Genomic DNA, 23967 nt, shown 5'->3' with positions numbered 1-23967 from the left:
TTACTAAATATAGTCTGAATGGCTTGTAAATTTGTTTTTGTTTTTCCAGGAGACAAGCAGGAAGAAACAGCACATAGAAATGGGTAGTTCACCAAAGTAAGGAATCATATGATATATAAGCATCTGAAAAGCAGCAGAAAGCAGACAGAGGCCACTCGGCATAGGGTCTGATGTTTCACCAGTCCCTGATGGGATCCTGTTGCACAATCCAGTCTAACATTTGTTGTCTCAACAAACAGAAAGCAGCTGTATATACTATGTTCTGTATAAACTGCCAAGATTAGAATATAGAATAGGGCAAGTTTGCTTAGTGCTTAGAACGTATTGTGCACACCTACTAAATTATTAAACTCACATCATTTAATGTTCACAGCATCTCTACTAGGTAGGCATAATCTACTTCATTTTGCAGATTTTAAAAACTATTTTGTAGTTAGACTTTATTTTTTGGGGCTCCAAAATCACTGCAGAAGGTGACTGCAGCCATGAAATTAAAAGATGCTTATTCCTTAGAAGAAAAGTTATGACCAACCTAGACAGCATATTCAAAAGCAAAGACATTACTTTGCCGACTAAGGTCCATCTGGTCAAGGCTACGGTTTTTCCAGTAGTCATATATGGATGTGAGAGTTGGACTGTGAAGAAGGCTGAGCGCTGAAGAACTGATGCTTTTGAACTGTGGTGTTGGAGAAGACTCTTGAGAGTCCCTTGGACTGCAAGGAGATCCAACCAGTCCATTCTCAAGGAGATCAGCCATGGGATTTCTTTGGAAGGAATGATGCTAAAGCTGAAACTCCAGTACTTTGGCCACCTCATGCGAAGAGTTGACTCAGTGGAAAAGACTCTGATGCTGGGAGGGATTGGGGGCAGGAGGAGAAGGGGACGACAGAGGATGAGACGGCTAGATGGCACCACTGACTTGATGGACATGAGTGTGAGTGAACTCTGGGAGTTGGTGATGGACAGGGAGGCCTGGAGTGCTGCAATTCATGGGGTCGCAAAGAGTCGGACACGACTGAGTGACTGAACTGAACTGAAGGGTTAAGAAGATGCTCAAGATCACACAGCTTGGTGACAGAAGAAATCCAGGTGGGTCTGATTCAAAAGTGAATCACTGTCCTAGTCTAAACTACTAGACTATGTTCATCACAGTGATCCATGTCATCAAGAAGTAAATCATACTTAGCCACCTATTTAGTTGATCAGTAATATAGTTGACCTGGATTTCCATTTTTTAAAAACCACTATTGGTAGATTAAAGCAAACTGTTATTTGTGAAAAGTGAACGTGTTAGTGGCTCGGTCATGTCAGACCCTTTGAGACCCCATGGACTGCAGCCTGCCAGGTTCTTCTGTCCATGGGATTCTCCAGGCAAGAATATTGGAGTGGGAGTTATTCCCTTCTCCAGGGGATCTTCCTGACCCAGGGATCAAGCCCAGGTTTCTTGCACTGCATGCAGATCTTTTGCCATTTGAGTCACCAGCGAACCCCATTAATTTAATTCCAAGAATTCCACTTAGCCACGTTTTTGCTATAATTTTTACAAGGAATTAGAAACATGACTTAAGTAAATATTCTCGCTTTAAGAATGTCATTCACCTAATTAAATATAGTAAAAGTACTGTCTACACTCCCAATTAATTTGCTAATCTGCAAGAAATCTAGAATCAATAACTAGCTAATAGCTACTCAAATGAGTCACTAAAGACAAAAATATTCATATTTGTATTTGGTACAGATGACAATATACATTTGTGCAACTCAAAATGATCTCAATGTGTCTAGAATCAAGCCCTATAAAACTTACTTGGGGATTTGAATCATGCCATTTTTTTTTTTATTGTTTTACTTTCTTCTCCTGCAAATTGGACTCATGTCAGCATAAGCACACTGGTTGACAACTGTCCTCACTGGACATTTCCATGATAAACCTAAAAGTCACAGGCAACATAAATTGTCAAGGTTATATGAGTACAGCTCTGCAAAGTGCAAAGTATTTTCTAGACAAAAGTTTAGCCCAAAGGTAGAAGGGTCATTTTAGTGTAGTGAAAACAGAGGAGTCCTGGATGCATTTTTTAGAACCTCAAATTAATTATGGAGTCAGGAGTGCTGCCCTCCTAACCCTTACTTTCTCATGAACCAAAGTGTTTTTCCCAGAAATGCTCAACCTTTATTTAATTAATGGGGGGGAAAAAAAAATAAGGGTTTTAAGTATTATGAGCTGAAACTGACCCTGCCTAAACATGGAAAATATTTTCACTTTCCAAACCATGAAAACTATTGATCCTGGCTTTAAATAAGAAAGAAAAATAAATCTCTGACAAGAAAAAGAAAACAAATGAACCTTGCAGCCAACTCTTGCCTTTTCAAGTTTCCAACACCAGGAGTTCTTTCTCAAATATTTTCTAATCACTCTCACTGACTTATTTCTCCCCTTATCCAAAACACCTGTAAGATCATTAACGCTCCATGAACACATATTATCTGAGTTTAACTGTACTTTTGTTGCCTATCATGTTTTATGCAGAGATACTCCAATGCAAGTAAGATTAGTCAGTTTTAAAACTAAACAAAACTCGTGTGCATGTGTGTGTATGTGTGTGTCCCCTTGCACTGTCATGTCCAACACTTTGTAACCCCACAGACTACAGCCCACCAGGATCTTCTGTCCATGGAATTTTCCAGATAAGAATACTGGAACGGGCTGTCATTTCCTACTTCCTGACCCAGGGATCGAACCTACGCCTCCTGTGTCTCCTGCACTGGTAGGCGGATTCTTTACCACTGAGCCACCTGAGAAGCTCTAAAATCTGTTTACCAGAAGCTTACTAGGCTTTTGAAAGCACTAGCTACAAGTATTAAGTACTTTGCAAGCTGTACTCCACATAATGTGCACCAGCTCCTGCACCTTTAGGTACAACCCAAATTTCTAGATACGTCCATCAATAAACTGAGTGATTTAATTTACCATGTCATTTAATTATCTGACGAACTCTACAAAACACATATTATCCCATCATATAGCAGATGAAGCAGAAACCTAGAAAGTAGGTAATTTGCTATCACACAAAATAATACAGGTAGTACAAAAATGGATTTAGAACTGCTAAGAAATCAGTCTTCAAATTTCAAACTCTTATCCTCTCAAGAGACTCACATGGTACTGAGTGATACGTGAAGCAAGTTTACAATGTAGTAGGTATGGCAATGAACTTGTCCCAATTGACCAAGACTTTCCTGATTTAAACGATAATATACAGCATCTTGGGAACCCCTCAGTCTTATGATAACTGGTTGGTTACTTTCATGACAGCCATTATAGAAGTGGAATGGAAAAAAAAAATACAACAGAAGTTTGTATGTACAGGGAAGAGAGTCATTGTTTACTCCTCAGTAGTATGGAAACAAGCTTAAGAGAGGCACATTTGAGTTAAGCATTATGCAAAGTACAATAAACATGATAAGAAAAGACAGCAGAGGTAGACTGAGAGGCAATCTAAACAAAGGTGAGGATAAAAAAATACATGACAAGGTCCAGGCGGGATGACTAGACTGGTACGGGTGAGGCTGTGGGTTTTAAAAGGGGAAACAATGGAGAAATATGATTGGGAAAAAAGAACATCATGTAGGAAGGACCACAGTAAGTCTCAGAAGAGAGAATTAAGCCTGAGGACATGATTTTTCTTCCAACTCCCTTCACAGCTCTACAAAGAGACAGACTTTGAAGAAATGAGAGCTTGGCTTAATGATTTAGTGATGAATATCTGTGCCTGGTAGGATACTGCCAAGTGATTCTTGACTGGAAGTCTGATTTATTATGAGGGAGTGCAATTGTTGTTAGGCTCATAACTAAAGTGACACATCTGATGAGCTCAGACACACACACACACACACACACACACTTTCCTAACATTCCTATCCTGGATTTTTGCCCCTTGCCTCCTTGATCCAATAAATTAGTATTGACTGCAAGTGATAAGAATTCAACCCGAACTAGCTAAAGTCAAACTGTAATTTATGAATTCCAAGAGCTAAAATATCAGAAGGCAAACTCACATGAGACATAGCTGGATGAATCGTCTCAGGCAATATAAGAGGACTGAGTTTCTCTCCGTTTTGCCTCTGGTTTTCATTCTCAAGTGACATGTGATGACTGCCATTTGACCGAGGCTTTCTTCCCTGGTAGCAAGACAGCTGGAGCAGTGGCAGACAGACATGCCCCTGGTTCTGGTCTCCTTGTTCACAGGGACTGGTTCCAGGCATGCATGGAGCCCAGCTGGAGTCACTAAGAAGCTAGAAAACATCTCCATCCTCTGCACTGGTTCTCACCAGGCCCAGTGCCTGTTCTGGAAGCAATTACTGTGGACACAGAGAGCCAGGGCTCTTCCTTAAGTAAAAGAGCATGTTCCAGTCCTTAAGTAGGAAATGGAGTTCACCCAGACCATTTGCACTAAGAATGGGCAATAAAATATTATCCAATACTAACAAGACATGTAGAGAAGGCGATGGCATCCCACTCCAGTACTCTTGCCTGGAAAATTCCATGGACAGAGGAGCCTGGTAGGCTGCAGTCCATGGGGTTGCAAAGAGTCGGACACGAATGAGCAACTTCCCTTTCACTTTTCACTTTCATGCATTGGAGAAGGAAATGGCAACCCACTCCAGTGTTTCTGCCTGGAGAATCCCAGGGACAGGGGAGCCTGGTGGGCTTCTGTCTATGGGGTCACACAGAGTCGGACACGTCTAAAGCGACTTAGCAGCAGCAACAAGCCATGAGCTTGCAGGCCATGAAAAGACATGGAGGAACACAAATTAAATGCATATTATTAAGTGAAAGAAATCTACCAGAAAAGGCTACACATGTTTGATTCCAACTATGTGACATTTCAGAGAAGGTAAAACTACGGAGACAATTAAAAAGATCAGTGTTTTCTAGGGGTGGAAGATCCAAGGGAAAAAATAAACAGGCAGAGAACAGAGAATTCTTAGGGCAGTGAAAATACTGTGTATGATATTATAATGATGGATATATGTCATTATACTGTTACCCAAACCCACAGAATGTACAACACCAAGAGGGGACCCTAAGGTAAACTAAGAACTTTGGGTGATAATGATGTGTCAATGTAGGTTTATCCTTGGTTTAAAAAAAGCACCGTTCTGGTGAATGGCATTGATAATGCAAGAGGCATGTGCTCCAGCAGAGGGTATACGGGAATCACTGTATCTCTCTCTCAACTTTGTTTTAAAGCTAAAACTGTTTTAAAAAATAAAGTCTTTGAATCAGTTCTAATGAGGTGGATGAAACTAGAGCCTATTATACAGAGTGAAGTAAACCAGAAAGAAAAATACCAATACAATATAATAACACATATATATGGAATTTAGAAAGATGGTAACGATAACACTGTATGCGAGACAGCAAAAGAGACACAGATGTACAGAACAGTTTTTGGACTCTGTGGGAGACGGCAAGGGTGGGATGATTGGGAGAATGGCACTGAAACATGTATAATATCATATGTGAAAAGAATCGCCAGTCCAGGTTCGATGCATGATATAGGATTCTCAGGGCTGGTGCACTGGGATGACCCAGAGGGATGGTGCGGGGAGGGAGATGGGAGGGGGCGTTCAGGATGGGGAACATGTGTACACCCATGGCAGATTCAGGTCAATGTATGGCCAAACCAATACAAAAAAATAAAAGTAAAGTCTTTATAGCAGCTTCCCACTGATCTATTTTACACATGGCAGTGTATTTATGTCAGTCCTAATCTCCCAATCCATCCCACCCACTCCTTCTCCCACTGTGTCCACACATAACCATTCTCTATGTTGGTTCTCTATTCCTGCCCCGGATATTGGTTCTTCTTTTTGGAAATGTGTTTCCAAACAAGTTTTCCTTTCCTCCTGGGCACTCAGTGTGACTCTACTCCTCAGCTTCCCTTGTAACAAGGAATGGCCAAGTGACGGAGCTCTGCCCAATGGAATGTGGGCAGGGGCCATGATAACCACTCCCAGTCTGGGCCTGAAATAAGCTCGTCTGAAACCTGCCAGGACATTTTTCTCCTCACATGCCGTATACCTTTTCTGAACAAAGAGGACTCAGGAGAGGACAAAGCCACGCAAGGGCGAGGAACCTGATTCTCTGAATGACTCCAAGGAAAGCCACTCCTGTGCTGTGAGTCCTGAACATGACAAAGAAGTATAAAGACTTTTCAAGTCACTGAAAATTTAGTTTATCTGACACAGAAGCTAGAATTAGCTTTTCACAAGTCCCTATGGGACTCAGCTCTTTGGGAGTCTGAAAACATGATAGTAAGCTAGGCGTCCCTGGTGGCTCAGTGGTAAAGAATCCAAAAAATATGCCTACCAATGCAGGAGATCCTGGTTCGATCACTGTGTCAGGAAGATCCCCAGGAGGAGAAAATGGCAATCCACTCCAGTATTCTTGCCTGGGAAATCCCATGGAGAGAGGAGCCTGGTGGGCTACAATCCATGCGGTCATAGAAGCAAGTTTAAACCTCTCCATCTCGCTAACCCCATTAAATCACAAGAGGGGCCTTGAAACACACACACACACACACACAGACACACACACACACAGATGGCATGGATGTGAGAACTGGAAGGGAGAAAAATTTAGGGGAAAAAAGCAAAATAAATCAAATTTCTTAGGACAAGAGGTTCAGGGACCATTAGAAGGAAATGACCACAGGCTTTTGAGAAACAGTTGATTAATAAGTTTACAGATTAATAAGTTTACACCTCCTAGCATGGTGGGAAGATGGGTGGCTTCTCATTAATTAATTGTGAAGATGATACAAATACACACTGAACAAGAAGAAAAAATGAGTCTATAATGTGGACAATGAATTCTCCTGGCAAAATATTTCACTCTCATTATGACCACCTCACATGTCCACGGTGACCACTGGAAGCCATAAGTGTACTAGATATTTCTGTAAAAGACAAAAGACAAATGCATAGGAAAGAAGAGACGAAGCAGAGTCTCTAATATAAGTGGGACAACAGAATGAGAACGACAAGAGGACTCATTTTGTTTAGAGGATTCTAGGATAAGAGACAGAGGTCCCTTCAGTCATGCAGGAAATACTGAAACACTTTTAGAAAGCTGAATCAACAGGAGGAGACTTTCGGGGAGTTGGGGATGTTAATGAACAGTAAGGCCTTTGCTCAAAGGTAAGGTTAGGAGAGGATGTTTCAGTCGTGAACTTACCAGAAGGGATATTTGCTTAGGCTAAGAAATGAACAGGAATTTATCTTCACACACTGCAGCATAAAAGTGATAGGCCAGGATTTCCAAAATGAAAGCTTAAAAGAAAGAATAAACAGATCCTAGAATTTTTTATCAGAAGTAAAAAAGCACTGTAATGGGGGAGGGGGGGTCTTCCTTTAACTATCTGCTCCTGATGCTGGTAGGTATTCAAAATAAACCAATGTCATACATAATTCTGGTTCAGTATATCTTCAATTAGATGCAGCTTTTTAACTTCTTTAGGATTTTTTTAAAATTTTCCTGCACCTTTTTTACACAGTCAGAAAGGAAAGTTGGTCCAATGGCTACAATAAGAAAAGCACTGCAGCAAGAACAACAGCAACAACAAAAATAGTGAAGCTTCCAGGAGAAGCAATTCTAGAGTCAATGTGGTTCAAATCCCAGCTCTGCCACTTGCTGGCTATGCCAGGCAAATGATTTAATTTCTCTAAGCCTAGTTTTCCTCAACTATACAATAGACAGAACAATAATTCCTATGGGGAGCACCTTAGCAAAGGACCTCAAAAATAATACACACTGTCTGTGTACGCTGTTTCTATTATTTCTTATATCTATTCTAGTTTTTCTGCCAGAAAACCAGTAGTTGGGTGGGGGAAAGGAGAAGGGGAAGAAAGAAGTAACATTCATTTGAACATGGGGAAATATCACATGCAATAACAGGAGGCCAGACAATGATGGCTGTTCCCCCAAACCTTTTTTTTGTCTTCTGAAAACACAGCTAAACTGCATTTCCCAGACTCCTTTAGAGTAAGATACACACATATATAACTGAGCTCTGGCCAACGGAACGAAAGCAAAAGTGATATGTATGACTTCCACGTCTGGGCAGTTATCCTGCAGGTCTTTCTCCTTCCTGCAGATGAACATGCTGAAGATGGCAGGGACACAGAATGTATTAAGGCTGGATCTTCCGATCACATCTTGGAGGAATGCTGCCAGGATCACCCATTTTGAAACTTTATATGAATGAGAAATACATTTGTTTCATCTGTACACTTTGTTTCGATTCATTTGTTATCATTCATAATCTACCCAATCTAATAAAGCCAAGCTCTTTACCTATACTCCTGTGTATAATACCTACCATGCTGCATTGAAATAAATGTCATCCCAAATTTATAGCTAAGGAAACAGAGGTTCACAGAAGTTAGTCAATTGTCTTGTCCAACATCATGACTGTAATGAGTGGTAGGGCCACGTTTAGGTCCAGGTTAATCTGCTCCACGGTAAATGGGCTTTCCGACCTCCAGACAATAAATGCCACAACACAAAAAGGATTCCTCCTTCCTTCACTCATTCATTCCTTAGTTTCCTCACTTTCTAACCACTAGAACTTTAGTCTTTGAGCTAAGACTTCATATTTTTTATCTGTATATCCAATTTGGGAGATCTAGGATGACCCCTAGGTCACATTCATCTCTTACGCCTCATTTCATCCACATGTGAGTCCGTGGCAGGGAAACAAGGTTCCTAATTCACCTGTTACAGGAGCTCCATGTTCCTATCAGTTCTGCAACTGGCTACAGTATCATAGATGATGAATAACAGGGATACAGACAAGGAGAAAAGGTAAAACAGTCCCAGACCATGAGTGATCTCCAAAGCAAACACCCTAGGGGCTATGCAAAACAATCCACTGGGATACAGAAAAAGAATATTTGAACAACTGTTTCATAATTTTTTACTTTATTTATCCTTTGGTTTCTTTCTGGGTATGTTTTATACGTAGCAGGTCAACATAACAGTATATGTGTGAAATGTATAAATAACTAGTGATCTATGGTCAAATGTCCTCTGACAGTACCTAATCAAAAAATATGAAGACCAATAGGTCTAAGTTAATAAAGCTGGTTTCCTTCACCAGACTTAACACACTGGCTATGGAAAATGACAACAATAAGACTCTCCACATCTGTGTATACAGACATCTTCCACTTACCCTAAGAAACAGATTAATTAAAATCATATAAAAGCATGTTTTCATAGAAGATTAAACTACTTGGATTTTTAAAAAGACTGAAACAAATGTATATTATGTCTATGTCTTCAAAGAAAACAAAGAGGAATCCAATGCATTAAAATCATGCCCATACAAACTTGGGGGGAAAAGTCAGAACTATAAAGGGGAGTCTTCTGCTGAGAAGTTTACTTATCCAGGTTACCTTCATTTTATAAGACCTAAACTGATGTAACAGATGTCCTGTGTACCTTTCAGAAAAAAAAAAAAAAAACAAAACTGTAGTTAAAAGATAAAGTGTTTAGTGGGAAAAAAATAATTCTAAAACCTACTTCTGAATAAAAAAGAGAGAGAACTAAGCAAAATAAGTGGATGATTTTTTTTAAGTCAACATTATTTGAAAAGCTTGTTCTCTGTTCACTCTTTTTTAAAAAAGATCTTTAATTTTTACTGGAAAAATATCAACTAGCATAATGTATTTTCTAAACCCACCTTTATTTTGGCCACAGACATCCCAGTTATTTATATTTTTATGTTAGTGAATGCACCGATGTCACTGCACATATTTTTACTGTACAATGCAGTCTACTTTGCTGATTGAGAAACTGTGTCATTCAGTCACCTAAGAAATATTTTGCTGTTCCTATCATATGACCTACCAATATGAAATGACTAGGGAAGGGGCAACAAACTGACTGGAGGAGGAAAATTCTTCCAGGTTAAAGGAAGTGAAAAGTGTTATAAAAAGGCTGCAAACAAGGAAACCTGCTTTCTTTGTCATTTCCAAGTGGCTCTGATCTGCACCCTTAAACAACAGGTCACTCCTCGTACCATCTCAGCCCCTAATTCTAAAAGGTCAGTTTTTCATGCTAGCCAGCAAACTTGGAGGGTCCACTCTGATAAATAATGAGGCTTACCATTATGATCCCACCTCATCAAGCCAGAGCAGCTGAAGCCAGTTTAAACAAATAAACAAAATCAATAGCAATTTATGAGATGGCAAAAAAATAATATCCCCACGGGACTTTACTTCTGATCCTTAGCAGCAATATTATACTTTCATCACTTCTTGTGTTGATTCACACAAGGCAGGAAGAATAAAGTTATGGGTGAAACGTGAGTTTTCTCATCAAGCCACAAAAACTACCTCAAGGTGTCTACCCCCCATGACACAACGTTCTTTTCCACTCACTTGGGAAGAGGCAGAGAAAAAAAACAAACAACAACAACAACAAAAACTTGCTAATCAGCCGGACTGGCAATGCTACTCCATAGACTTGCCTGCAAGGAAATGTACAGTCTTCATGCTCTTGCCCCTCTCCCTAAAGGACTTAAACCGTAAACTTCAAAGCACAAAAAATGTACATTCCAAACAAATATGGAATTATTACATGAAATATCCACTTCGCAGTAAACTGCAGGAGCTTCCCATGCAATTAAAGGACGCTGTTATTCTGACAAACATGTCCCTGCCTCTATGTTGATTCCAGTAGGAAAACTAGAAAAAGTTCCAGGAGCCTAGCATTCCTCCCAGGAGCTCCTCCTTGCAAACAACCCTTCAATACAACCCAAGATCCACCCACATCTCCAACGCAGACCACCCACCCAGGGTGAGCTGCCACACTGACTCTCCCTAAGACCACCCCCGCAAGCCTCTTCGCTCCAAATCCTGAGACCCCAGCCAACCATCAACCTCCTAAGCTTCGCGTTGCGCGAAGCCTCCTTGCAGGAGCTCCGCTGTGCTTCAAAATGTTTTCATGTATCAGACGCCCTGACTGGTTCTAAGAGATTCAGGAGCCCACGTCCTCCTAAACCTCACCTCCACATCTTTCATAAGCAATGAAATATATTCGCGAAGCACAAGGAGAAGAAATGCACGCACGGCTTGAGCTCTCCGTTTCAAAAGGAGAGCGAGCCGGCTGGTGTCTGCAGGGTGCCCGGCGCACATCTCGCTGATGTCTGGGTCCGGGGAAGAGAACAGGGGGTTGCCTTCGCCTTTCAAAAGGAACTGCGAATCCCCCTGAAGTTGCAGGTAAATAAACGCCGCAACCACACGCTCCCGCAGAGTCTGGGTACATCAGCTAGGTGCCACAACAGCGGGGACCTGGTGGATGTGGTTCGTCGCTGTACCTCCAGTGCTCAACACTGAGTCTGGCACACAGTGGCCGCCCCTCACCAAAAAAAAAAAGAACCAACAACAGTGTCCTTTCTAACAAGACTTCTTCCATCGCAGCTACGGGATCTTGCCCTTTCAGTCCCAAGTCCCTTCACATCTCAGCCCAAGTTCGCCTTCCTCTACGGTGGCTGCAGCTGGGCGCTCGGAGCCCCGGGGAACATCTGAGGGAAACTCTCGCGCCGAGAACCGCGCGCCAGCAGCGAAGGCGCGCGGAAAGGGGACGACAGCTTGAAACCAGTTGCAGGAGCTGATTGTAAGGGTTCCTGAAGCATTACCGGCTCTAGGTTCCCTCCTTCGGGGCAGCCTTCCGGCGCAACAAACTTACTTTCTGACTGAAAACAAGGGTTGCCGTGAGGTGACTGCGTGGCGGCGGCGGTGCCCGGGCTCCTCCCGGGTTCAGGGCGCACGGTGCCGGCTGCCCCGACCCCGCAGGGTGAGCGGGCCCACGGCGGTTCGGCCCACAGGCCCCGTCCAGCCCTGCAGGAGGGGACGCCCCCGAAGAACGCCCTCTCCCCTGGGCAGCCTCCGAGACCCGTGCTCTTTCTCCGAATTCGAGGTGCCCAGGGCAGCACGCACCCAGGCTGGACAGGGACCCGGGCAGCTCGCGCGCTGCACTTACCTGAGCACCTGAGCGCGGCTCCCGCCTCAGCTTCGGGTGCGGCGCCGGCACAGACCGAGGGTCCCAGAGTAGTGGCGAAAGCGTCCTACTCGCGACCAATCCCGGTGTTGAACCCGGTGCTCTGCCTGGTGCCGCGCTCCCCTCCCTCCTCACGCTCGCGGCTGCTCAAAAAACCCGGCGCCGCGGAGTCAGGCTGCCGGCTCCCCAGCCCCAGAGGAGGGGGAGACTCGTGAGGAAGACGCGGGGGCGGGGGGCGGGGGGGGGGGGGCGCGAGGGACTGAGCATGCGCAGTGCGCGGCCGGAGGAGGCGCGCGCCCCGGCGCTGCACCTGCCGGCCCTGCCCGCGGGAGAAGGGCCCGGTGCCCGGGAGCAGAGACGTGACAGGGTGCCTCGCCTGAATCCCGGTCACCCGATGAACCATCAAGCCGATGCCCGTGCCCTGAAGAGGTTATGCTGCTTAGCGACGGGAAATAAACCGCATCGATGCCGCCTTCTTTTGCAATCCGAGTATGGGGGCGCAAGGAGGCGCGACCTGCCCGGGTACCCAAACCTCTGGCCTCCGGGAAACGCAGGGTCTCATTAAGGCTCCCTGGCCAGGGACACACTTTTGCTCTGGGTCTGAGAGTTGCCGAGTTCAGAAGGATTGGGGCGGCGGGGTGGGGGTGGGGGACCGGTATTAAACTTATGAAGCCTGAAGAAGGGGCTTTTGGAAGGTTTATCCTACCTGTCCTCAGGAGGAGGACATTGGCCAGACCGGCAGTGTAACCGACCTGGAGTCTCACCCATCCAAGCTGGCTTTCGAGCCGGATTGTGTGTATTGGAGAGGAAACAGCTGTGATGAAATAGGCACAAGGATCAATTTGCGGTGTGTGTGGGCACATTGAAAGCTTTGTTATTCAAAAACATGTGCCTTAGACAATGATGTTACCATGGGCATTCTGTAGTATGCATCTACTGTTTTCTCTCAGAAATGGCTCTCTTCACCCCAACTCCAAACCTCGGGGTAACCGAAGAGATTGCCAGCAATGCCCAGTGTCTCAACAACCCTGAGCAAAGAGAGTTTGACAGGCAGAGGAAAGCCAGCCGGCCCGAGCTCATCTGGATTGCATTCCCAGCAATCCCAAGAGAGCCCGGGTTCCTCTCCCAGGGAAAATGCCCCAGGGGCTTTGCTGAACTCTCCTTTTCCTGAGCATCACTCAGCAGTTCAGAGCTACATAAACAACTTCTGACCATTTACACAATCATGTAAACCTACCCTGACATGTCCATTATGTGGAAAAGATGTTAACTGGAAAACTATTTTTAAACTACTGTAGTAAGCAAACACCCAACTCCTACCAATTTATGCAGCTGCCTTGTTAGTTCACACACTTTTGTTTGTTTGTTTTGTTTTTGTTTTTAATTCTGATTCAGAAAGTGGGCAGATTCAGACATGTTAGTGGGCATTGTTGTGTTCAAAATTTTCACCACTTAAAATTCTGTGGCTTTCCTTGCTGCTGCAATCAATGCTAAGGAAAGGAGATTTTGTTGCTTTTTTCCCCCAGATTTCTTGATTGCTTAAACTTGGAAAGAAATTGTCAGCTTTTCCCTCCTCCTCCTGTGGTATGTTTCTCTCATAGTGGTACTTTTGCAAAATGGAAATGTTGATAATGCATATATTCCATGGCAAATAAATAGTTAAAATGAATTGTTTCCGCTCATGTTGAAGGCTTTTGTCTTCTGACAGAAACATGACTTGTAATTATTTTTAGATTGATTATTTTTCTCTACCTGGTCAATTAAAAATAAAAATATATATGTTTTTAAGTAAAAATATATGACAAAAACGCCTGGCCAATAATTCTCCAGGGCAATATTCTTATGTATTTATTCATGCATACTTTTAACATGTTCAGAGGAAAAGAGGTATTTTGTACTCAAAACCAAATATCAAAGAAAAAAAAAGAAAGCAAACTGTCACATTCTCCCAAGGAGACTACAAATTGAAGCAATTTTCAAAGTCCTATGAAGATTTTGGACAAAATCCCTTAACAGTGTTTCTGAATTTCGAATTTAGATATTTTGTTTTCATCCTTCCCTTCAACTCTTCGCCCCTCTATTATACACTAGGTATTCTAGTAGGTGCTGTGTGTAGGTGCTGTGTACATGTGCGCTAAGTCGCTTCAGTCGTGTTGGACTCTTTGCGACCCTATGCACTGTAAACCACCAGGCTCCTCCATCCCTGGGAATCTCGAGGCAAGAATACTGGAGGGGATTGCCATGCCCTCCTCCGGGGGATCTTCCTAACCCAGGTATCGAACCGTGTCTCTTAGAGTTTTCCGCATTGGCAGGCCGTTTCTTTACACCTAAGGCCACTTGGGAAGCCGAGTAAGTGCTGGGAAACTAAAAATTATCAAAACTTAGAATCTGCTCCATCGTTCATCATGTAGTTGGGAAAACAGACATTATGTATCAGGAGAGACAGATTTGGGTTGTGCTGATGGAATGTCAGTTACATGCTATGATGAAAGACATTTTTTTTTCTTTTCACCACCAGGGTCATACCCATTAAATGCTAAGCTTGATCAGCACCTCCCCCAACTTTTTTCCAAGAAAGACAGCCACTAGTTTAAAATGCAACGAATAATCCAGTCCCTTTTTTCCATTCCACAGAAAACACGTGAAGCTCACTGCTTGCCACCTCTGCCAAAAAAGGAAGCCTCTTGCTGAAGCTCCCAGGATTGGGGAGTGTTCCTGGGAGAACTAGCCCCTGCCAGGAGACAGGAATGATTTATTTTGATGACAACATCCTCACACATGTGTCCCCGCGGATCCGGGACTGGCTTGGTGTCAGTTTCTTGCTCAGGGAAGTTGTCACTGGGATTCTCTGGGGGAAAATGTTCCAAACGAATCAATTAGTGCTTCCAACAGCAAGTTTAATATCACTGCACTGAGTCCCCACTCTGTATCAGTGCATGAATGAATTACTAGTGCTCATGTAATTTGCAAGAAAACATCATTGTAAGGCAGTGGAAAATTTCTCCTGCCCATTTAGCCTAGGTAGCATCTAAGCAGAGACCTTCTGTAACCCCCTATATAGCCCCCCCAGATAATTTTACTTCCAAGTCTTTTAATCTTTGTGGACAGAAGGTCACCTCTTAATGCTCATTAAACCAATTTGAAGAGTCTGATAACTCTTAAGGGAAATTAACACTGAAAATGCTTTTGACTTTTTGGAGACATGTATGGAATACATCATCAGGTTAGGCTCAGCATGCAACAGTTCTGAAAACTCCGGAAAGGGCACTTATCTACTCCTGTCACTTCTTCCCCACACATCAAGAGGACATGGTGGAAATGGCTTTAATAAAAGTGGAAAAAGGAAGAGTATCACAGGAAAAGAAATACACATTCCAGATACATCTGATGTGATTTGATTTTCTTCTTACACCTTGTATCCAGGATCATTTAAAAAAAACTAAATAAACATCACCCTCTTTTTTCTAAATCACTTGACTAAGGCCATCCGGTGGCAAGAATGTTTCAATTAGATAACACATACCTTCGTTTTATAATTAGTTGTTGCTTATTTTTAGTGTTTTTGATATCTGGATAAATCTTTCAGTATGAAGCAACACTTGTACCCTATCCCCAAGTTTTAAAACTAGTTCAAATTCACTTTGATCAAGTGGATAAAGCAGTGCTTTTTAAGGAATTGTGTCAAGAGGAGCTTTGTGTTCATTGTTGAAATAGACTGTAATGAAACAAAGCTCAGGTAAAGACTTTCAGACTAGGCTCCTTAAGGTTCCTCCTCTTCAATTGTTTTAGGTGACTGATGGATGCTTGATTTTCAAACTAAGGGCTTCAGAACAATAATGGCCACATAGCGGGATAATGATAATTAACAGACAAAAGCACAGTTAATTGCCATGAAGGTTGTGATATAGATTGACAGAGTCAGAGTAAGCTGGAAGCCTGAAACCCCAGCCAAGACTGCTTTATAAACATGGCAGTGAGAGTCCGACAGTATTTAGGCATTAGGAATCAATCAGCTGTGCTCCCCTCCACACTTTTCCAGATTTCATTCGATTCTTTATACAGAATGCAAAAATAAAAGTTTCAGAGGACTTTGGTTTGAAGAAGTATTTACAGTTGGTTTTTGTTGTCTGCAGTAATTATGATTTGTGAAAGTGAAGCCACTCAGTTGTATCCGACTCTGCGACCCCATGGACTGTAGCCTACCAGGTTCCTTCGTCCATGTGATTTTTCAGGCAAGAGTACTGGAGTGGGTTGCTATTTCCTTCTCCAGGGGATCTTCCCAACCCAGGGATTGAACCTGGGTCTCCTGCACTGTAGACAGACACTTTACCGTCCTAGCCACCAGGGAAGTCTTTATGATCTGTGAAGCCTCTGGGAAAGATTGAAGGCAAAAGGAGAACAGGGCGGCAGAGGATGAGATGGTTGGATGCCATCACCAAGTCAATAGCCATGAACTTGGGCAGACTCCAGGAGATAGTGAAGGACAGGGAAGCCTGGCACGCTGCAGTCTATGGGGTCACTAAGAGTCAGACACGAAAGAGCAACTAAACAGCAAGAACAGCAAAGTCTCTGGGAACCCTGACTTAGTGAATACTAAAACCATTGCTCCTATGAGAAATGAAGAGTTAGGTTCCTGTGAGCCTCTGGTGACATTTTCATTAAGCAATCAGTAGAAAAAACCTTATGTGCACGTCTCCCTAAAAGCATTGTACTTAATGCATATCATTGATTCGTTAACATTGTAATCAGTCAGCACCATTATAACTCATTCTTGAACAAAGCTTGTTGAACAGATGAATTTTCTCTGGAAGGCACACCACAAACTTCTTGCCCTTAGCAACACAAGATAGCACTTCAGCTCCATGCTTTGGGCCATTTCAAATGGCAAGATCTCCAATAAAAAGTCACAGAAATGTGGCACCAAATAGACTGTGAAAAGGATATGTCTTTACAATAAAGAAATAAAACAGGAAGGCAGAGCATCACCTTTTTAGTCTTCAACGAGGAGAGTGGGCAACTCAAATTTTTCAATGCTCTGTGTGTTGTCCACAAATGACTGCAAAAGTACCACAGGTATTGACTTTGAGGTTACAAATAAATTTCAGTAAGTAGACAAATTTGTAAATATGGAATCATGAATACTAAAGATGACTATACCAAAAACCCCCTTTAAATTGTTAACCACATTAGTCCATATGGTATATGATTCAATGTATAGGTATTTGATTTATATGCAGTCATTTAGAAACACTTTACTGAGAGGAAAAATCTATGTTTTGTACTATCAAAGACTGGCTTCTGCCAACTTCCTCAAATAAATTATATGTCACAATTACATAGGAATTTTCTGTTTATTACCGACCATAGTCATTTCTGTGTTTATTTACAAAGTAGAGTTTGGAGTTTTGGTTGCTGTTGTTCAACACGACAATTCATGAAGGATAATTTCAAGAGCTAAGGGTAAAATTAAGGGTAAAGAGAGAGGAAGATTAGTGAAGTGAAAGATATGTTTCTTTAGGGGCTGAGAAAAATGGACTTCTGTTTTGGTCCCAGAACATCATAATCTTAAATGGACCTAAGATTGACAATTATCTCTGCAGATGGCTGGATGCAGAGGAAACCAATCCACGGACTGAAATGAATAGATCAGATTCTAATGATCATTTTTTTGTTCTATGAAAGGGATGTTGGGTGTGTGGGGGGTTTCCTTGTTGGTCCAGTGGTTACTACTCCACTTTCCAATAGGGGGTGTGGGTCCCATCCCCCGTCAGGGAACTAAGATCCCACATGCTGCATGGTGTGGCCAAAAACTTTTTTGGAAAGGAAGAGATGTGGTAAATAAATGTTTTTTATGTGAATTCTTTAATAATATTGCTACAAGTTCATATTTGAAGTCTCAGCTCATAGTAAGAAATTTTATAAGATGGTTCCCAATGATCCATGCTTTCTACTATACATGGCCCTATTTAATTCCTTTCCTTTTAACTGTTGGCTAGACTTATTGATTCACTGAAATGATGGATGTCACTTTCAAGATTAGGTTACACAAAGACTGTGGTTTCTATCTTGAGTACTCTTTTTCCTTCTCTTTCAGATTGCCAGGTGTGACAGGTCTCAGTTAATCTATGGAAAGGCCCTCATGGCAGATAACCAAGGCATGACAATATTCATCAGAAGCAGATCTGTTTAGGCTTGCCAACAGCTGTGTGAGTGAGTTTGAAAGCAGATCCTTCAGTTCTAGTAAAATCATGAATGACTAAGCCACTGGCCAATCACGTGGCTGTGATTTCATGGGAGACCTTCAGCCAGCAGTGTCCCCATTAAGAGATATCCAGATTTAAGACCAATGACAACATTGATTAGTTGTTTGTACACTTAAGTCCCTATGCTTTGATGTAATTTGTTACACAGCAACAGACGGGAAATACATTACATCAAGGCTGTATATTGTCATCCTGCTTATTTAACTTATATGCAGAGTACATCAGGAGAAATGCTGAGCTTGAGGATGCACAAGCTGGAATCAAGATTACTGGGAGAAATATCAATAACCTCAGATATGCAGATGACACCACCCTTATGGCAGAAAAGCAAAGATGAACTGAAGAGCTTCTTGATGAAAGTGAAAGAGGAGAGTGAAAAAGCTGACTTGAAACTAAACAGTCCCATCACTTCATGGCAAATAGATGGGAAAACAATGGAAACAGTGAGAAGCTTTATTTTTTTGAACTCCAAAATCACAGCAGATGGTGACTGCAGCCATGAAATTAAAAGACATTTGCTCCTTGGAAGAAAAGCTGTGACAATCCTAGACAGCATGTTAAAAAGCAGAGACATTACTTTGCTGACAAGGTCCATCTAGTGAAAGCTATGGTTTTTCCAGTAGTCACGTATGGTTGTGGGAGAAGGAAATGGCAATTCACTCCAATATTCTTGCCTAGAGAATCCTATGGACAGAGGAGCCTTGGTGGGCTGCTGTCCATGGGGTCGCACAGAGTCGGACACGACTGAAGGGACTTAGCATATAGGCATGCATTGGAGAAGGAAATGGCAACCCACTCCAGTATTCTTGCCTGGAGAATCCTGTGGACAGAGGAGCTTGGTGGGCTGCTTTTCCACGGGGTCACACAGAGTCGGACACGACTAAAGTGACTTGGCATGCATGCATGCATGCATGCATGTATCGTTGTAAGAGTTGGACCATAAAGAAAGTTGAGCACCAAAGAATTGATGCTTTTGAACTGTGGTGTTGGAGAAGAGTCTTGCGAATCTTTTGGACTGCAAGGAGATCAAACCAGTTAATCGTAAAGAAAATCAACACTGAGATCAAACCAGTTAATCGTAAAAGAAATCAACAATGAATATTCATTGGAAGGACTGATGCTGAAGTTGAAGCTCCAATACTTTGGCCACCCAATGCAAAGAACTGACTCATTGGAAAAGACCCTGATGCTGGGAAAGATTGAAGGCAGGAGGAGAAGCGGACGACAGAAGATGAGATGGTTCGATGGCATCATCAACTCAATAGACATGAGTATGAGCAAGCTCCTGGAGTTGGTGATGGACAGGGAGGCCTGACATGCTGCAGTCCATGAGGTCACAAAGAGTCAGACATGACTGAGAGACTGGACCGAACACCCCCAAGATATTCTGATTTGGTAAGTTTGGAGTGGAACTTAATATGTGTGCATTTTACAGTAAATCAATTGAGTCTGATGCATGTGGTTCATGGTTGCTGCTGTTGCTGCTAAGTCACTTCAGTCGTGTCCGACTCTGTGCGACCCCATAGATGGCATTCCATCAGGTTCCCCTGTCCCTGGGATTCTCCAGGCAAGAACACTGGAGTGGGCTGCCATTTCCTTCTCCAATGCATGAAAGTGAAAAGTGAAAGTGAAGTCGCTCCGTCGTGTCCGACTCTTAGCGACCTGATGATCTGTAGACTACCAGGCTCCTCCATCCATGGGATTTTCTAGGCAAGAGTACTCGAGTCGGGTGCCATTGCTGGTTACTCTTTTGCAAACCCTGGTATTTGGTGACAAACGAGTTACAAAAATTTTAGAGAGTTCATTGGGACTTCCCTGGTGGTCCAGTGGCTACGAATCTGCCTGCTAATACAGGGGACATGGGCTCGTTCCTTGGTCAGGGAAGATTCCACATGCCATGGGGCAACTAAGCCTGCACATGTTGCATCTACTGAGCCAACTCACCACAGCTATTAAAGCCTGTGTGCCCTAGAGCTGATGCTTTGTCACAAAAGATGCCACCGCAATGAAAAGCCCAGGCACCGCAAGTAGAGAAGAGTCCCTGCTCTAGGAACTAGAGAAAGCCCGTTCACAGCAATATAGACCCGCAAAGCCAAAATTAAATTAATTAATTAATTTTCTTAAAATTAGAGAGTTCATCAAATTAAACATCTTTCACTTTTCCAAATAATCACTACTGTGTGTCTCTTGCATCCCCTGCATTGGCAGGCAGATTCTTTATCATTGTGTCACCTAGAAGCCCACTACATACTCACATAAGAATAATTATAGATTTTCTAGAACATTTTCACATTGTAAATATTGTTATAATATCATTTTATTCACTTAAAATGTGCCCTGAATTTTTTCCCCTATCATTAAATACTTCCCAATGCCTTATTTTTAAAAAGCTGTTTAATGCTTCATTTTGGGGGGCTCCCAGATTGTTCAATGGTGAAGAATCTGCCTACAGAGCAGGAGACTTGGGTTAGATCCCTGGATTGGGAAGATCCCCTGGAGTTAGAAATGGCAACCCACTATAGTACTCTTGCCTGGAAAATTCCATGGACAGAGGACCCTGGTGGGCTACAGTCCATGGGGTCACAAAGAGTTGGACATGACTGAATAAATAGACAACAAATACTCCATTTTGGAACATACTACAGATTAATAAATTCTCAATAAAATGTTGAACATTTAAATTGTGTGTGTTCTCCCATGATAAACTTTTCAATAAACATTTTGAAGTTAAATTTTACATACGCTCAAATACTTCTTTAGAATAAAGAGTTGTGGTTTTGTTCATTCTTAATTATTAGATTCTTTTGGATAGACAACCATTACCTCCAAGAAGTGAAGGAGGTGAGATCTCTATGTATTATTCTCAACACCTTTAAAGTAATAGAATGTAAGAAAAGAAGATTCAAGGTTAAATTCTACATATGTAAAACCATAGCAGGCAGGCATAAAAACAGCATCACTCCAATTGTAAGCTCGACAAAGTATCAGCTCTCTTTTCTACAAGCTGTGCAATAGCCATTGGAATGAAAGATTCACTTGAGGCAATTGCAGGAATATTGTAAGGGTAGGATTCGGCTAACATTTTAATTGGAGTTTGGCAGCAAAATCCTCTGGAAAGTGATCAACACAGAAATTATTACAATCTTGAGCACAAGGCACCATTCCTAAGAATATAGGCTCTTGGGCTCACTAGATTTCTATATTCTGCAAAGCAAAACTAGTATTTCTAGTAAAACTCTTATCTTAGGCACCACTCATTTCACCAGTGAATAATCATTGCTACCTTCAATTATGTCAATTAACAAAGCTTTTATCACTGATCTTAAATAAAGTTAATTGGATCCCTTGTGGTTTTCTGATAAGAGGCTTTCAGATGGTAACTACTCACCTCTGAAAAATGCATTCCTGATTAGAGAAATACAAATATTAACAAACCACAGCAAGAGGGTAGGGAAAAATAACACACACACTTGACACAGAGGGCCGTCAACCATACATCACATCACTAACATTTTTAAATAAACGAATGCAACAGAAAATTTGTGCACATTTTCACTTGCTGTGCACCTGAAACTAACAAAGCATCGTAAATCAACTATGCTCCAATGACAAAAGTTTGTTTAAAATCTGTGCACATTTTTAGTATGCTTATTCCTGTTGCCAAAATTTATGTCAACTTACTCTTTCATCAGTAGGATATTTTCCCAGTTTCTTGCATGTGCTGTGCTATGCTTAGTTGCTCAGTCATATCTGACTCTTTTCAACCCCATGGACTGTATAGCCCACCAGGCTCCCTGTCTCTGGGGATTCTCCAGGCAAGAATACTGGAGCGGGTTGCCATGCCCTCCTCCAGGGGATCTTCCCAACCCAGGGATCAAATTCAGGTCTCCCTCACTGCAGGCAGATTCTTTACCATCTGAGCTACCAGGGAAGCCCAGTCTCTTGCATACTTGATGAGTAGTATAATTTTATTTATATCTTTTCTAATCTGTGGAAATAAAATATTTCACATTTTTCTTCTCTTTGTTATCAATGAGGCTCAATCCTTACATATGTTTATTTGCTGTATGCATCTAATAAAATGTTTGTGTTCTTTGTTCATTTACTTATTTGAATGTTTATGTTTACCCTAGAAATTTGTCAGTTTTCAGTATACTTAAGATAATAAAATTTTATCTTTGCAAATATTTTTCTGTTTGCTTTTAAAATTTAGACATACATACATATTTTACCTTTTTGTAAAATTAGATGTATTACTTTTTCCTTACATTTCTTTTCTTCAGCTTTATTGAGATAAAGATGACCTACAACATTGTGTAAGTTTAAAGCATACAATGTGATGATTTGATGTACAAATTGTGAATAATTCACCACAATAAAGCTAATTAACCAATTCTTCATCTTACATTGTTATCTTTTTTGTTACTGTTGTTATCGTAAGAACATTTAAGATGCACTCCTTGAGCAACTTTCAAATAGACAATATAATATTATTGTTTATTCATATGATATATATTAGAGTCCATAACTTATTCTGCTTACATTTTATATTATACTTTACATTTTCCTAAACGATGATAAGTATTCCCTTTCTCTACATCCTCACAGGCATTTTATAGCTTTTGTTATTTTAATAATAGCCATTGTAATATTGTGATAATGGCCACTGTAACAGGCGTGAGGTGATCTCTCATTATGGTCTTCATCTGCCTTTCTCCGATGACTTTTTATGTTGAGCACCTTCTTGTGCATCATCTGTTAGCTATTTTTATGTCTTCTTTGAAAAATGTTTATTTTGTTCCTTTGTCCACTATTATTATGTATATTTTTGTAATTTCTCCATTCATATCTGTTAGTATTTGCCTAACATATTTAGGTGCTCTGATGTTGGGTTCATATATAATTAGAGTTGTTATAGCTTCCTGATGAATGATACATTTATCATTATATAATGACCAAATTTTTCTTTTGTTAGAGTTTTTGACCTGAGGTCTATGTTGTTTGATATAAATATAGCTACTTGTGTTCTCCTTTGATTTTATTTTCACAGTATATCTTTTTCCATCTCTTCAATTTGAGCCCATATGTGTCCTTAATCTGAAATGAATCTTTTGTAGGAGGCATATAGTTGATCTTATTTTATCTATTCAGCCACCTATACTTTGGTTGGAGATTTTAATTTATTTACATTTAAAGTAATTATTAATCAGTAAATGTATTAGGAAGTAGAGCATTGCCAGCAGCCCTAAAGCTCTGATAGCCCCCTTCTAACGGCCAATCCTCCTCCTCCTTAAAGAGCCATTCTCCTAGCAGCTAATCAACATTATGTATTATTATATTTAAGGTATATCGGAGAAGGCAATGGCACCTCACTCCAGTACTCTTGCCTGGGAAATCCCATGGACGGAGGAGCCTGGAAGGCTGCAGTCCATGGGGGTCGCTGAGGGTTGGACACAACTGAGCGATTTCACTTTCACGTTTCACTTTCATGCATTGGAGAAGGAAATGGCAACCCACTCCAGTGTTCTTCCCTGGAGAATCCCAGGGACGGGGGAGCCTGGTGGGCTGCCATCTATGGGGTCGCACAGAGTCAGACACGACTGAAGTGACTTAGCAGCATATTTAAGGTATATA

General features: G+C 41.7%; 1 protein-coding gene across 1 annotated transcript in view; it reads right to left on the bottom strand.

The window, feature by feature from the left end:
• Positions 1 to 12208, bottom strand: part of CNTN4 (contactin 4) — a 1027325-nt gene extending 1015117 nt beyond the window's left edge. The window contains exon 1 of the mRNA XM_040245968.1: positions 12053 to 12208. The gene's annotated coding sequence lies outside the window, so the exon portion shown is untranslated. The remainder of the gene's footprint in view (positions 1 to 12052) is intronic.
• Between the last annotated feature and the right edge of the window lie 11759 nt (positions 12209 to 23967).

This window comes from Oryx dammah, unplaced genomic scaffold, assembly GCF_014754425.2.
Source record: "Oryx dammah isolate SB20612 unplaced genomic scaffold, SCBI_Odam_1.1 HiC_scaffold_9, whole genome shotgun sequence".
NCBI classification, from domain to species: Eukaryota; Metazoa; Chordata; class Mammalia; order Artiodactyla; family Bovidae; genus Oryx; species Oryx dammah.
Note: the sequence above shows the minus strand (reverse complement) of the source record. Positions and strands in the feature narration are given on the sequence as shown.